The sequence below is a fragment of the Aphelocoma coerulescens genome, chromosome 3 (assembly GCF_041296385.1).
Source record: "Aphelocoma coerulescens isolate FSJ_1873_10779 chromosome 3, UR_Acoe_1.0, whole genome shotgun sequence".
Classification (NCBI taxonomy): domain Eukaryota; kingdom Metazoa; phylum Chordata; class Aves; order Passeriformes; family Corvidae; genus Aphelocoma; species Aphelocoma coerulescens.
In genome coordinates this window covers 52461181-52478456 of record NC_091016.1, presented here as the reverse complement: position 1 = coordinate 52478456, position 17276 = coordinate 52461181, and the positions used below count along the sequence as shown (strand labels likewise).

At 39.7% G+C, this 17276-nt stretch overlaps 1 long non-coding RNA gene across 7 annotated transcripts in view; it reads right to left on the bottom strand.

The window, feature by feature from the left end:
- Positions 1-17276, bottom strand: part of LOC138108119 (uncharacterized) — a 59616-nt gene that overhangs the window by 26767 nt on the left and 15573 nt on the right. For 2 of the 7 annotated variants that reach the window (XR_011149869.1, XR_011149868.1), the window contains one exon: positions 9666-15315. The exons of 4 other annotated variants lie outside the window; for them this stretch is intronic. This is a non-coding gene — a long non-coding RNA (uncharacterized lncRNA). Of the gene's footprint in view, positions 1-7931; positions 9606-9665; positions 15316-17276 lie in introns of those variants that run through there. One more of the 7 variants, XR_011149872.1, reaches the window with a different exon arrangement.

The following is a 17276-nucleotide window of genomic DNA, read 5'->3' as shown; positions in this document are numbered from 1 at the left end:
AACAGCTATGTAATTTTAAAATATTATTAGACAATTTAAGTCTCAATTGTAAAAATGAAGAGGCTGATCTGTGTTTTATAGAGGACAGCTAAAAATAGGACTAACTAAACTAAACTAAAAATAGAGCAGAGAACAAGAAAGGGTTTATTAAATAAAGAACACAATAACCAAGGAGATATCTAAATGAACAATCGCAGGAAAACATTTCTAATTTCTTGGAGGTAGAAGAAAAGGTGCAACAAAAGGTAAGGGGAGCAACCTATCTGCAGACTTCTTCATAGAATGGTTGTAAAGATGACTGAAAATGTTTCTAAAAGCACAACTGTCACAATACAGTGATATACTTCTAAAGAGAAGATTTATGATGGCATGAGCAGAGCAGGAAAGGCTGTGGTGACAATCAAAATTCAATCCCTTCCACTTGCGAAAACAGGGAGCATTGACTGTTTCTGTGATCTGAACTGCAGGGACTGGAGCTTAGTGCTGACTGGGGAATTTTTCCACTGAGTTTATAATGAGATTAAACCGTTGTAAAAAAAAAAAAAAAAAAACACAACAAAACCAAAAAAAAAAAACACTGAAGAAATGTACCAAAATTAGTTACTGAGAACCTTTCTTGAGAGAATATACGGTCCTCTGACTGGAATGAAAAATACTTTTGTTCAATAAAGTCCCTGCTTTGTACAGGACTTAACCACATCACAATCAAGACTTAAAAGGCAAAATACAGTCATCTGTGAGGATGTTTGAATGCAGAGCACAACTACAAGATGTAGTCTCTCACTGAGCTACCAAGAACATTTTGCAGCCCCTCCTCTGCACTGAAAAAGTGATTCTAATGTTATCTCTCTATTTTATAACTATTAAAACTTTGCCATTTACTACAAAGGCAAGTGGTGCCATCAGGAACAATTGCTTGGTTCCTGCTGTCTAGATTCCTGGTAATGTCCTTCATGCCAAGTGTCTGGTTCAGCCTGAATTGTTTGTAGGTGGCAGCTCTTAGTATTTTGTTAAACTGGGAGTAGCTGTCCCATACTCTAAATAGTTTTTAGTTTTAGGGTGAGACCTCAAACTCTATATCTAAAGGCAAAACTATTGTGGAGTTCAGTCTAGAAATTAACAAGATTTGGATCTGGAAGTGGATCCAATTCTGCCCACATATCACTGGCAAAAGAGTGAAGGATGTTATGCAACCATAAGCTACATCAGCGCAAGATGTATTTTAGGACATAAAGATGTTTTGCAGCAGTGAAGCAATTTAGAATAGCTCTAGATCTCAGCAAGCTTGAAGTCAGGCCCCTAAAACTGATCTTAATATCTCCAGTTAAGTCTGTTCTAGCCTTTTGTGGTGATGACGCAATCTTCATTTTACAAGTGTGAAATCAGATCAGTTAAAAGTGAGACATGTTTATAGACAAGTAATGAGTAAAATTAGAAATTATCCTCCACAGAAAGAAACAAAAGTAAATGAAGAGAAAATAAGAAAGGTGCTAGAAGTATCTACTAAAGACGTTGATTTGATAACTTGATTGAGCTGGGATGAAATCAGATGTGGTGTGAGGAGAGAAGGGCTGGCTAGAAAAACTCTCAAGTTTAATAGTATTTGGTGGCAACTTGGGGCAAGAATGTGCCCTAGTTACTCCTAAAGTTACTAACAGATTCCCGGTGGGCAATAGGCTTAGGAGACTTTTTAAATGATAAACTTATGCTATACAGATTTAAACAGAGGAAGTGGAGTTCTGGAGGAGGAAATGCCTACACTTTATTTATATTTTTAAAAGTCCTATGAGTGTGGATTAGTCATTACAAGCATCCTGAGATGCTGAGAATGTACTTGCTTTCAGGCTCATCCAAGTTTACTTTTCCCTTTAGAAAAATGAAAGGCTGCCTCCCATTTACACAACCATGGCCAAGAAGAATCTTCTATTGCCTGTATCTCAATTTATGCTGACTTGTTTTTTCAGAAATAATGTAAAATTATTTGGAGACAATCCCAGGACAATGAGTGGTTTCAAAGTTACCTGTAGGTCAGTGAAAGGACAGTGATTGAGACTGGAAGATGACTGGGAAGGTGCTGGCATGGAACCAGTATCATCAATGCAGTAATGGGACCAAGAAATGGAAAAGAAGGTTAAGTTAGGTGTGTTATTGAAGATAAATTGGCTCATTCCTTTCCAACATTTCATGAAGAAATTTTTATTAGCTTATCAAGACCCTGCTTGGTGTCATGTCTACTGAAGATGTCCTTTCTGCCCTCTCCTCACTGGTTTGGGGAGTGGGAGGCGTGGTTTGTTCTGCTACAGAAGATGTCTGTAGATGTGTTAATATAGATTTATTTAAAATAAGAGGAAATAGATAGATAGATAGATAGATAGATAGATAGATAGATAGATAGATGTGATTTTATTTCTGTCTTAGAAAATATAATCACTGTGTTTAGATTCCTAAGCATTTAATTAGTTAGGACAAATGCTCCTCATTCAGCATTGATGAGCCTTGAGAAAGTAATAAGCATTTTCTGCAGCTTGAGAGTTTTGAGCTACAGGTATTTTATTTTATTATAGAAATTTTAAGTAGCATGAGCTAATAAAATTTAAACAGCAAAACAAATTACTAATACTCTGAATGTTACAAGACGCATGGATCTAAGCCAATAAATTGGCTAAATAAATGTCTGCTGAATATTAGCTAAATGTTTTTTCCCCCTTAGGACCATTGCTAAGCTTGATTTAATTTATTAATATAGTTTAGTAGATAGGATTTCAATTATGAAAATATAAAAATATGAAGCAAGCAGGATCTTTTTTCTAGGTGATTCTTTGCTCATTTTGTTACACATTAGGTTTACAAAAATATGGCCATGCCCACGTATGAAGGAAATAAAAGTCAGCACACTGGAATTTCTGCTAGCATTATGCATGCCACCCAGGGAATTGGCCAAATCACCTCAACAGGATTATTTCTACTGGTTATAACAGCTGAAATATATTCTGCAGTGCACTTAATACCTCATTCAAAGCACAGTGAACTCATTAAGCCTAATTAGACAGCAGTGTAAGATCAGGAAATGCAAGCAGCTTTGTTGCAGGCTTGACACAACACTGCATTGTAGTCCTTGATTTCAGTCTATTACAGAGATGTTCTCGGTATATTTTCCTCTCAGTTCTGCGTGTTTCTTTCTGCTCCCTGTGGCTGAACACATATGTAAAGTTTTGAAATTCTTGGATGAAAGATACTCAGCAAATACCGGGATAGTATCTGACATTATCCAGTAAAAGAGTCAGCAACCCAGAACAGTTTGAATCCTTCTCAACAGGTTCAAAACTGAAATAGTTGTCATGATAACCTTACCAGTTCTCTGAATTACCCAGTTCTCTCCTTCCTCAAACATGGCTTAAAAACTTTAGCGTGTGAGTCACCCTGCCTTTATAACAAGTGTGCTGAGGCACACTGAAGAGATTTCATTAGAATTCTCTGCAGGCTGGAATAGATTATAATAAGATTACTGTCTCCAGCAGAGGGAAAACTGCAAAGGTAGATAAGAAATTCTAAAGGTTGCTGGAGGTGTAAGGGACGCCAGAAAAATAGGATTCTTTTGAAATAAACAAACAAATCAAATCCCCTAGGAAACTGATAACAGCAAAATTGCAGAAATGGTTGAAGAATTGTGTGGTAGAAACATTCCACATTTGCTAGAAGTGCCAGTGGAAAAGAATTTGCAGATCATATGAATTTTAAAAGGAAGACTTTGAGGTTAACTGCTTTAAACTTTAACTCTCAGAAGAAAACTATAGCATTCTCCCAAATGTACATAACACTTTTTACAGAACAGTTGGTATACTGTGCTGCTTAGAGCTGATGAAGTACCCTCCAGCTGGATCCAAAACTTGTCCCAGGTGCAGGAGGAAAGGTTCTGGGTAGCACAAACCAGGAGACTGCAAGAGAAAGCTAAAAGAAAGCACCGTTTCTACCTCACTTACATGCAGACTTATTGACAAACAGTGTAAAATAAATACTGATTTCCACCCCAAGTCAACTCACCTCTTCATACCCTTGTAATGTTTTGAAGGAGTCACATTCTAAGGACCCCTGTGTTCCCCTGCTATGCTTAGAGGGAACAAATTCAAAACACAGGCAAAGCCAATTGATTGCCACCTTTAAAGCCTTCCTTTGCTATTTTTCTAGTTTAAGAGCAACACCTAAAAAATTTAACAGCAATTAAGATGCGGGTCTTCTGGGAATTGCTGGCTGTCACAGCAGCCAGCATTTTCTTACTGTTTCATTTTAGCCTCTCATCTGACTGCATCTGTCTGCTGCCTTCTGTCTGCCTTTATGTTTCTGCTCTTTGGGAGAGGAATCACTATTTTTTTGTGTCTCTCTGCTTACAGTGTCCTGCAGCTCTGACTGATCTGCCACCATGCCATAACACAATAACAACAGTAAAGCATTTTCAGGGGTCAAGAACAGGCAAAAATGGAAGATGGGGAAAACTTCCATCCATCCTTTTCGTGTGAGAAGGGAGACTCAGAAGGAACACAAATCCCCCATGTGCTTTATTTGCTGATGGGACAACAGTATGAGTGTGTGATTTGAATTCCAACATGCATTTAATTAAAAAAAAAGTTCCTATTAAAGATTCTCCCAAAAGATACATACACTCCCCTCTTTCATCACTCCCAATCTCTTTCCATGAATAAGTGAAATTTGTCAGACTTAACAAAATAGGGAACCCTAAATTCCTGGGGAAGTTTTTATGCTGAGTGGTAAAGAAAAGTGGCAAAGACCAGGAAAGCCAACAGAAACACGTTAAGTGCATTCTCTCTTGCAGGGTGCCTCTGCAAAGTCCACTTCTATATAGTAAGTTATGAATATTATAAACATTGTTACAATGAGCAGTTCCCTGCCTGTTATTCTTCAAACATAGGAAATACCATATGTTCTATATATTTGTGGCACTTGCTAAAGATTATGTTACTGTGACCAAAACTGTGCTGAAGACAGGAGTGTGATCCTGCAGTATCCAGCCTGGTTAGTTGCAATGAATTTCTTAACAATTAGAGATATTCTAATATATCATCACTCTGAGCATTTAAATTTAAAAAAATAAATCATGCAAACAGTTCATAGAGTTCTGACCTACCTTCATCACTCCTTCTCACTGTTCTATATATCACCACACCATGGGGTTTAGCACAAGACTTACCAACACAAAAATTTTGGAATACAATCCTATCTCTGAATACATACACTTTATGTCAAGAGTAACATATTTCATTCATTCATATACTCATCAACATCATTCCCATCCTTACAAACTTCACTTACACACATTTGAACTCTGGCGAAACAGAAAACATAACTTGCATTGCTTTCTATTTGAAAAGCAAATCCTTGGTCTCGTTCATTTTTTGTCACTGCAGCTCAAAGTAGAGATCCCCCAAAGTCATATGTTATTTCCTAGAAACATGGCAACTTGAGTAAGTCTGATTTGTGCTGTTATGTGAATACTTGGACCTATGGATTACATTTGATTTGTAAGTGAAGATGCAGGGCAGAAACATTGCTGAGCAATGTGCAGGTTTTGGTGCAGATATCTTTTTCTTGAGGGTACAAATTTGGTTTTCACACATTCAGTTTACTATAAAAATTCTTTTTAATCCTTAGTTGGACAGTGAAGGTATTCAAAGGATCTTTTCTACCTGCAGTGAATGTCAAGGTTTTCAAGAACCTGCTTCATTGACTACAGGGATAAGACTGGACTATAATTTGCACTTCTCCAGTCGTTGCTGACACTTGCATAATATTATGGCTGCAGTAGGTCTGTTTAAGCACAGTAGTTTAAGAAAAAGTAGTTGTTAAAGACTGAAGCATTTGGGTAGGTCTCCAGGGAACACACAGTGCAATTATGAACTCTCATAATCCCATTTCTGCAGAATACTGTGTGTTGCATCCTCTGGTAAAAAGAGACTGCAGCTCTCTACACCAGGTGCATCCATCTGGAAATTGCAGCATATAGTTCAGTCTACATGGCCATTCAGTCCTTGGTCTCTCCCTTGGGACTGCCAAAGGCACTGCTTACTGGGCTGTTTTCTTATCTGAGTGCTTCTTCGCTAGGAGTGCAAATAACATCACTGACAAAAAAATGGCTATAATACATTATAAAGGCAGGATTTGGTGCAGTTATTTGAATAGCCGTGCTCCATATTGCTTTACCAGTTCTTTCACTCAGTCACTACTGTGAAGTCTCAGGATGTTTCACCATTCACTGAAGAATATTAGCTTTATAAATAAGATCCAAAACACAAAGTTTTTGAAAACAAGGATAGGGTAATGATCAGAGCTTTTTAGCCCTCAAAAATGATCTTGTATCATCGAGTACACCTTTTTTAAGGGACCATCATTTGAAAACATATTATTTTTTTGGTGTGTCAGCCACTGATAAATATATAAATGGAGCTTTCTCTACTTTTAAAACAGTTGACTTAACTAAGGTATATCATGCCTCCAGGGCTTGGTTTACAAGCATTCATCTTATGCATTTACATCTGTAGGGCTGAACTGGTGTACTGCTTCCTAATCCTTGAGTCATGGCTCACAAGAAGACCATAGAAGAGGTTCCAGGTTCTTGCTCTTCCATCACATACTCAGGGAAAATGGAGCTGAAATGGCAAATCACTGTATCTGTCCTTCTAGTACAAGGCCAGATTAGCAGTGCGTAAGACATTCCTGACAGATTCTTTATTTGAAAATACCCATGATGGAGAACCTACGCTAGGACAACTCCAGTTTTACTGTCTGTACTATCAGAAAGATTTTCCTCAGGAATCAACATACTTCTCACGTGCTCATCTGTTACACCCACAGTGTAATAACACCCACAGAAAAGTCTGTTCCTCTCTTTATTCCAGCTATTGTTGAAGTGTTTGACAGACATTTCCATGCATCTCAAGTTCCAGTTACTGGTCCAAGACATTTTCTGACTGCTGTGCTGTTATGGGAAAGAAAAAGAACTTTCTATCCCCTCTTTCTCTTTAGCCCATCAATCATAAACTAGTCCTGTCTTTATCTAGGTATATGCAATTAATTTACTCCCTTTTGTTTGTTCATTTCTTCCCTCACTCTCCTGAGCTTTGTGCTCACTAAACTGAGTCATTGTAGGGAAAATGGGATCTTCATCCATGGAGATAATAATAATTTGACTGGACAAGACCCCGAGCAACTTGTTCTAATGACAAAGCCTTCTCTGTGCAGGCAGTTTGACCAGATGACCTCCAGATATCCCTTTCAGACTAAACTATTCCATGATTAATATTTGGAGGTTGGAACATTTAGGATGAATGTCTAAATTAGCCTTTCCAAAAGTGTCATCTGCTCCACATTAATTGTCAAGCAACAGATTACACTTAACATCCTTCTCTTCTACCCATGATAGATGAATCATCTCATTTCGAGGGAAAGGTGTGACTCTTTGCAAAACCTAATGCAGTGGCAGTTGTTTGCTGAACAAGTATGTCCTGAGGTTTAATTGGGTGAGGGAATTACACTTCCCGTTTCCTCATTTGAACCTAGTTACAAAGTCTCTGCTTTTGATTACCTATTCTGATTGATTGCCACTGGATTTTTCCATTTCACATTTTAAATAGATTTTCTTCCCTCCTCACAGAGGCTGCTCTGCTCACAAATATTCATTTATTTAGGCATTCTCATCTACGTTAGACTGGCCTCAGCATTAGCCAGCATGAGTTTTCCCCTCTCAGCTTTGTGCTTTCCAGAGGCTGAGTACACAGCAGGAGTGATGGCTCTTGCTCTCCTGGGTGACTGAGTCACTGGTTCAACTAAATGAAACTCCATTAATTATGAAGGAGTTAGCAATAAATAAATAAATGCACATCTGTGAAGATTTGATTTATTCAGGTTTAACCATAACTAATTGCTTCTTTAGTAAGTGTTGGAATAAGTGGAATAAGTTATATTGCAACAACTGTACTGGAGTGTCTTTTAAAGGAACAGTTTTTTATTGCTGATTGCATTTTAGTGGCTGAGCATATGAATAAGAAACCCATTATCCATCTAAGAGCTCTTGTACCTTCCTCCTCAAACAATTATTTTAGTTCAAAGCCTTCCCTTTTCTTCCAGTAAACAGTATAACTCAGGATTTTAATGCACAATCCACTCTTTTCCTACCCATCATGGGCATTGAAATACAACAGAGGTGAGTGTTCTGCCAAAAAATCTGCACACCTTGTCCATATTCATCCAGCTGGGACCAATCAACTATTACTTAGAAAATTAGATCAGGAGGCCAATCATGCCTCTAGAGAAGTCACATTCCTGAAATGCAAGGTTCAGTCTCACTGCAGATTGCTGGCAAAAGATACAGGTCTAAGGTGTTTATTATAAGAATGGATTGGTCACAAAGTATTTAGTGCACCCAGGGTAAACAATGAAATGTAATGATTGCGATATTGTGGTCTATAAACTCTCCCCTGCACTCTTTAAGGCAGTAACCACATCACAAGGGCATTGTCCTGATGAATAAATCACTTCAATCACAGGACAACCATGAAGAATCTCTCTCTCTGCTCTACTATATGTATGCTTAGCAAAGTACCATCTTTGACCACTAGCTTTCTGAGTTTTTTGTGTGCTGTTCACTAATTTTTTTTTCTAAGAGCTGATTAATCATGGAGAACCACATCTCTTACTGCTAAATTGGCATCAAGAAACCAGTAAATATCTCAAAGTACAATTAACATCCTCTCTGTCCTTCTCTCCATATATTTACCAACAGATCAAAATATTTATAATTTTTTATTTGCAATTTCTCTTATGCAAGAAATACTTTAAAAGATGTTAATATTCCATTGTACTGAAGTTGCAGAAGTGAGAAGGTAGCCTTACACTGCTCAGTGGAGGATAGAGGTATTTTGAAAATATATGCACTGGAGGTCCATTTATCCCAACTTTTTCACTGTTTTCCCTTTTGGGGCCTTTCATGCAATCACCAAATATCTAAAAAATTTCCAACTACTAAAAGCCCCCAAACCTTATTTTTTTTTTTAATATAATACAACTTTGGAAATATTTGTACAATTATCAGACCAAAGAATATCAGAGTCGTCAACAATTTATAATCTGTGTATCATCCAGTCATAGAGCTTCCTTTTTCCCCTTGGTGGGCAGAGTCTGTCAAGAATAAGCAATTGGTCAGAGAGGAGGGAAGGAAAGCGCTGAATGATGCTGCAGACAGTGGTGCTTCATGCTAGTCAAAACCCTGGTATCACATCATTGTTTTTGGAGAGGGAGATGAAGACTACAGCCTTTTTGGGTGCAGGGGGAATGGTCATCTTCACCCATCTTGCACATTGGCCACCTGACTGTAGGATGTGCATTTACTGCTTGGATTGTACTACGACTCTAGAGAGAAGGAGAATGGCAAATGGTCCTTGCCATGAAGGATGTCCTTGTGAACAGGAGGTGATCCTGGAGCAGAGCACAGGGCTCAAGTTACACTCTCAAATTCAGTGGCAGCAGCTCATCACCAGCCCTGGTATTCACATGAAGATAAGGTCCTCTTCTCAAGCTTCAGATGTAACAGCTCACATCTGTTTTGGAAATGGTTCTTCTCAGAGCTGCTAGGTACCTCCTACAGCAGGAACCTCAGAGAAGGTCATTTATTACTGATGTATTTTTAATAGAGCAACTGTCTCTGAGGAAATCATTGCTCATTGCAGCTAATGACCAGAATATCATACAGTGTAATTAATAATTGTATCAGCACCTGCTACTCATTTGGAAAAGAGAATTTCTGGCCCTTATAGGATTTCTAATCCTATTATAATGTCTATGATAAAGGCTGGACTACAAAAAGCCAAGTTTTAGGGTTCAGGAAACTTTTAATGAGATTCCCTTGGATACAAAGTAAAAAATGGTCACAGAACCATTATAGGTAACCCATCATTATTTCTGGGTGCAACTACAGTTAGTGAAACTGAAAGATCCTACCCCCTGCATAAAATATGTATTTGCAAAGGAAGAGAATTATACCTGTGGCCTTTATGTGCAATATGTTCTTGTTCTGTTGCCTGTGTTATTTTGAGCCTTTAAATAATCCTTAAATATGCCTCTGAACAGACAAAAAAAAGTACATGTCATGCTGACATTGAGTCAAGAAAGAGAACAAAACCAGGAGAAGAGGAGGATGCAAAGCAACACACAAAAATCCGAGACCTCTTGGTCTCAACATAAGAGGACCTGAGTGGAACAAACATGGCTCCAAGGTAGTCTGACACATTTATTGATCAGGTAGGTAGTTGGTGGGAAGGGCTAATTGGCTGAGACTTCCTTTGAGCCTACCAGTGAGGATTTGGAGAATGTAAAATTGAAATGTTTCAGCTATATTGAGAGAAAGGAGGCTACAGGTTGAGGACAGTGTGACAGAGCAGAAGAAACTGGAGGTATAAGCTCTGAGGGATACAGAAGTTTAAAGCCCAGTAAAACAAAAAGACAACACAGTGATACACTAGAGAGCAATGAAAGGTTACTGTGTGCAAGCAACAGATATAGTGTGAATCTGCAGTAATTGCAAGCATGTTAAAGAATCAAGAGAGAACAAACAAACCCCACCTAACATGGACTGCTCACAGTGGTAATCATCTCTGCACATGGGACAATGTTAGAACACAATGGATTTATTCACAGGTGTCTATTCTAAACTACAATAGTCCTTATATGGCCTTGTTTTATTATCCATCATACTTCCCAGGTATGTTTTCTTTCATATTAGTATGGTACCTTGAATTACAGCAGGGCATTTTAAGAGTCAAATGTAAAGACTACACCAGGAGAAAACAGCAGGGTCTGTCTGGGGACATGACCTTGCTTCCACACTGCCACTGCTGAGGCTGTGTCCGTAGGTAGGCAGCAGCTCTACACTGGCAAGTTAAACAACACTCTTCACAGAGTGCTTCTTCCAGGCACTCAAAAGTAAAAAATAACATCATATTGTACAGAGCCTGATAGCAAATATTTCAATGAAGGAATAACCTCTGAGCCTGAGGATGGATGAATCTCTATTTTTTCTCCTTGAAAGGCAACATTTATCCAGCTGCCATAAGCAGCTGCCCCCATCTGTCTCTGAGGCTTCTCCCACCGCCAGAACTAAAAGCATGGCTTGGTTCTACTGTGAAAGGAGAACCAAAGCTAGGACAAGGCCAGGTGGAAAGCATGGGAAAAGTAATTACTGGTTCCAGCTATCATGGCAACTGTCCTTTCCACCCCCATGGAGCCACCAAACCATGCCCTGGCAGGGGAATCATTCTTTGGCATGTTTTCCCTCAGGATGCAGGCACACCCCTTGCAGGCTGCCATGCAAAGCAGCTGCCTAGGGAAAGAGACAGCTTTCCTACAAAGTAGACTTTAAGAGCACTTGATTATAGGTTCCTTTCACATCACTGCACTTCACACACTTAAAAATAACAACAAAAAGAAGTGGTGAGAATCTGCACATTCTGTGAGAACCTTCTACTTTCCTAAAAATTTTCACTGTCCTGCTTCATCACCTCAAAATGCCCATTTGTACATATGAAGACCAGAGGATTCCTATTCCTGTGAGCGTAAGTCCTGAAAGGTTCAGCAGGAAGAGTAAGAAAGAGAAGATATGGATCCATAAGAAAAATCTTAAAGAACCTGCAGTGGTCTGTGGATAAAATGGCAAATCACAAGTAGAAAAGCAGTAATCAAAACGAAAGGCTCCTACAAACACAGCCTCCTCCAACAGTGCAGAAAATCTGGCCAGGGAAAGAACTTCAGTGATGAAGTGCTTTATAAAGAGAGAGAAAGTAAAAACAAATTGAATGAGTCCCCTGCCCTGACAGGTCTTGACTTCGAATCATAGATTTGAAATGTATTTTCTGCTCCCCTGCTGTCTAGTTTTCTAGACACTACATCTCCTTTTGTATCAGTCACTGCCCCATCAAAGTGTCAACCATCACTGTCTCCCACTTTGCCTGACCTATAAGTTGCCTCCCCAGCTGCAACATCATACCTGTCCTTGGGGCTTGGTTTCTTCAGCACAAAAGCAAAATGTGGAGGGCTCTGCTGCAGTAAGCTTAGGTCTCTCAGAGGAGCAGGATTTTGACCTTTCTCCCTACCCTACCTGCTCTTAGAGACTTGCATCAAGGTGAGATTTCTACTGCCCACTGTAGAAACTATTCTGTAGCTGTACAACTTGGACACTTCTGAGGAGGGGACAAAAATAAAGTAAAATTAAAACCACAGAGAGACATTGCAACCACTGTTCTCTCTCATAATATCATCTCTTTTTCTGGAAGGAGCAAGGAGTTGTTCAGAGAAGACCTAAAGCAGGAAACCTTGGGGAAACATTTACAAGATGACTTTGTCTCTGACAGTGCAAGGACGTTCTGACTGGAGTAGATGGTGCTGTGCTTGCCTTGGGTACCTTTAAGCCAATCCTCCAAGGGCAATCACCCTTTCAAATTATTTGCATGATATGATGTAGACAAATACTTTTTCCCATTTTCCAGCCAAGACATCCTGATAGGCCAATAAGGAAGGGAAACTAACTTCTTAGAAGCTTTTTTAGTCACATACCGGAGGAAAGATAAGCCAGGCCTGTGAATAAGAGGAATCTAAGTGAGCACAACAGTGACATCCAGAGGGCAGAGACCAGCAAGCAAAATTTTACCAAATATAAATAAGAAAATAAGTGCCAACACCACTGGAGCTGGTTTTCAAGCCCACTTGATGGTAGGCTTCTCACACTTCACAGATGCTGCTTTATCTATGTACCTGACCACCCAGAGAAAGCAAGGGATAGGGAGCACTTCTTAGACAAGCAACTGACATAACCCTTCTCTTGTATGGCAAATGGAGATGCATCTTTCCGCAGCACATGGAACAGGAGTGCACATGAGGTGCAGCACCACACAAACTGGGTCCATTCTGGAGCAGTCCCAGCCTTCTGAGGTGACTCAAGCAGTGTTACTGGTCCACACAGACTTGTCACCACTGCTCCACGTGAGCATCCCCTGCTCTTTTCTCTGCAGCACTGAGCATGCTGTGAGCTGTCTTTTTGCAGCTCTGGCTGACCAAAATGGATTTTTGGTTTCTCCCCGTTGCGTGAGGGCTCTCTCTGTCTCTCAAGCCAGCCCACATCTCATCTACTCCACTTTCTGCCTCTCTTCCAAATCTGTGATTCTACACACTCTAAAAAAGTACAACACAAATATGTACACAAGCAGGTTGCTATTTTCTGCAGTTTTCACCAGGGAGATTTAGTGTCTAGACAATGAGACAGTAGGGGAGCAGAAGATACACTTCAAAGTAAAACTGTTTCCTCTAAGGAAACCTCAGGACCACAGGATCCCTATGATCATGTATGTGACACATGGTGTTCCTGCTCCTTCAGGAACAGGGATTTCAGACTCCTCATACATTAAGACAAAGAATGCTATAGGTGGGATAGTTGCGCAGTATATGCTTGACCCATACAGATCAAACTGGGATGGTATTAGATAAGGATAGATTTACTGTATATGACAGCAGGTGGAAAGGTGTATGTTCTGCCCTCCTGCAAGCCAGGCTTGAGCAAGCTGGGCTTCACTTGTCTGCAGGCTTAGCAAGGCTTCTCTTTCTCAGGCAGGAATAGAAATCCCAGAGGGGGAGACCATTATCCTATTTACTGAGTCACGATGATTCACTTAGCATTCAGCTTCCATCAGATACAGCAGCTCCTGGAGTTTAAACTAAATCTGTTTCCATCTTGCTGTTATTTCAGTTTCTTACTGGCTTATCCAACTCCCCAGAAACTTCCACTTTCTGAGAGAAGAAAGTAGAAAGCAAATCTGGGTGTTTATTTATTTATTGAAGATACATTTGGAGAAGCTTATTTTAAGTGTAGGTACAAGGAGCCTAGGCAGAGGACAAAGCACACAGTATTGTTAAAATCTTCAAAAACTACTTGTCTTGTTTAGAAAACAGCTTTTATGTCATGGACTGAAATGTTCTGAGGTACCGTGTAAACAACTTCAATGAAAGACATCTTGAAAAATGCTCTTTTTTGAAAATTCAGCCAAACTGTGGCATAGCCAGTTGCAAACAGGGTCTTCCTGCCAGGGGACCAAGCAGACATCTATATCCAAGAGTTAGCAAAGGACAAAGGCACAGCTACAACATGAGTGCCGGGGCAGCAGAGGTGCACAGCAGCTGCAACCCAGAACAACTCTGTAGCAGCAACTTAGCAGTAGGAGAAGAGGATGTGAAGATTGACACCAAAGTGGCAGAGACAAATTCTCCTTAAGACTGTCCTGGAACAAGAAATCATGCAAAAGAGAGGCCTCTTTTCTCCTCAGAGCCCAGTGCTACAGAAAACCCGACGTTGTGCCCAGAATCAGATGGAGCCTGCAGCAGAACCATCGCTCTTTCCCTTCACCCTGGAGATTGCCTTGTGCTCCATAAATTCTCAGTGGACATCTGGCTGCTGCTGTGCACCTCAGATGGACACAGGCATATCCAGAGCACATTACTCACAAATGTTTAGGAGAACCTCTGCTTTCAGCTACATACCACACCTCAGCCCTTTTGAAGTCTATGAAAATGCCCACAAATTTCAATGGGACTTTGAAATCAATCTGTAAATCCATCTCTCCCCCATTCGAATTGGAAAGCATGGTTTTCCACTTGAAGACATATGATAAATTATAATTTATACTCAGCAAGAAATACAGAGAAATTTAAAAGAAATAACATTATATACAGCTGAGCTGTGTTCCAGTCACACTCCTTGAAACAGTGCTACTGTCCCACTTTGATATACTCTTTCAGGTTCTCCTTGCATCTCCAAGGAAAGAGGTTTCCCAGGAGCCATTTAAAAAGTATCAAACATTACAAGCCACAGGAACATGCTTTCTGAAAAATCCTCCACAGTGAGTAGCATTAATTCCAGAAGGAGCAAGTTAGCACTGATAACATATTTCCAAGATATATTTTTGACAGCTCCAGTGGCTTGATCTATTTTTCACGGCAAAACAACAGCTTTAAAAAGTGACTTCAACCTCTGTCATACAGCTTGTACTTCATTGCTCCCCAAAGGCTACAGATCCTTCAGGCTCCCAGGCTTCAGAACTGGGATTTAAGGTACTTGAATCCTCACAAGGGAATGCCAGATTTGTGAATGATTCAGGAGCAAAAAGCTATGCCAAAGCTTCTTAAGGCAGAGTTAGGACCAAGAAAGTCACAACACCTTCAGCTCCCAGGTCTGCAGCAGTACTTTCAGACGCCATGACCAGCTCCAACCTGTGAAGCACAAACAATGTGAAATCTCTTGTGAGGACTTCCAAGCACTCCTGTGTGCTTGATGAGAAACAGAAGATGCACACCTTACATCTAAATGAACATGGTAGCTTCTTGGGCTGCTATATTTGTCCATTCCAAAGGGCCATTTTCCACAAATATTCAAGGAAGAAGCACCTGGCATGAATTATTATATTTTTCATGTGGGATGAATCAAAACAAGTTCTTTTCTTCAGCCAGCTTTAGTCCTAAGTGTTCATTTTTCCAGTTTTATGACTATGCTTTGTTTATACTAATTCAGAAAAGAAAATTTAGGGAGTGTAAAATCACTGCTTTTTGCTAGAGCAGGAAAGATTTGGGCATCTCTTCTTATGGTGAAATTTTCTGTAAAGAGCCACTGCCATGGTTAGTGACTGAGAGAAGAAAGAAGTGGAATTATGTCCAGAACAGGCTGAATTTATTATATGCTCTTTGTTTCATTCTTTGCAAGGAAGGGAAATACTAGCTAGACACCTATGCACTGTTTAACATCTCTTTTCTCCATCTACCTTGTGTTCCCTCCTCTAATTACCTGAGGTGCTGGGTGGCTTTCATCCAGGAATGAAGAAAGCTAACACACTGAACAGTCTTGAATAACTTTGGACGATGGGAACACAGCAATGGCTATGATTCTTGCTCTTCCCACCAAGATATAGTAAATAAATGGAAAAATAAAAGCTCCTGTAAAATTACACATTAGTCACCTTAATTGTGACAGGAGAAAGGCCAAGTTCATATCTATTGAAACTACTAGAAGCTGCTGACTTGAGTGATGGACTAGCAAATCACCTTCCAAAGAGTCCAACCCAAAACTTAATCCCGCTTTGGGGCAGGATTAAAATTAAGAGTGTTTCTTCCATTTATCAAGCTCAGTCTCAAGGCAGCAAGCTGGAACTGATTTTGAGAAGTGCAGAGTAGCACACCAGAGTGGGAGAGAAAGGGGATGAACTGTGCTTCGATGGAAGGAGAGGGCTCCTCTGGTCTGCAGTGTTAGATTTGCTTTAGGTACAAGGGAGGAAAAAGTAATTTACAAAATGAGGGAGGTAATTATTGCTCCGCTCAGCACTGGAGAGTCACCATCAATAACATGTCCACTCTTGGAGAAATTGCACTTTTAAAAAAATGTAGGAAAAAGTCACAGTCCAAATTGGAGCAACACAAATGATCAAAGGTTCAGAAGTGTCATTTGTAAGGAAAAGATGAAAAAGCTGGATTTGTTTAATGTCCAGAGGAAAAGCAGAGGAGAACAGAACAACAGTCTGCAAACATAAAAAGGGATTTCATCAAGAGAGACAGCAATCAACAGATTATACTCTGCATCCACATGGGAAAGAAAAGAATCTAGTTGAATTTCTCCTTACAGAGCAGCACTATTTCTGTAAAAATGATGGACATCTGTCAGGGATTATACAGGTAAAGGTAATGGCATGTCAAAGCAGGGCAACAGACCTCTTGACATCTCTTTTGGAGATTGATTTCTTTTGATTACATTATTTTATCTGTCCTCAGTCATTTCTTTTAAGTGCCCACATTATAACTGCTAATAACAGAAGCAGAGCTCCCTTCCCTTTGAAGCCACTTTCCTCCACTATGTTATTGTGCATAATGACCATATCATTAAGTGTCAGCAGGACTAAAGGTTTTCTGTATTTTAGTTTCCAAGCATTAAAGCAACAGACTTGGAGAGGATAAATGCAGCTCAGCTGTTGCTTCTGCTAATGAGGGAGAAGAAAAAGGTCAGCATCAACACAGAAGGAAAATACTCCACATGAAGTGTGAGGATAAAAGCAAATGTTAAAGGCAGAAATGCAGAAAACCGAAGTTCCTTAGCAACCCAGAGTGACAACCACTACAGAGGCATACAGTAGCTCACCAAGAGACATTTGTTTCACAGAAATTCATGGTACTGTCTATCCATGCTTAAC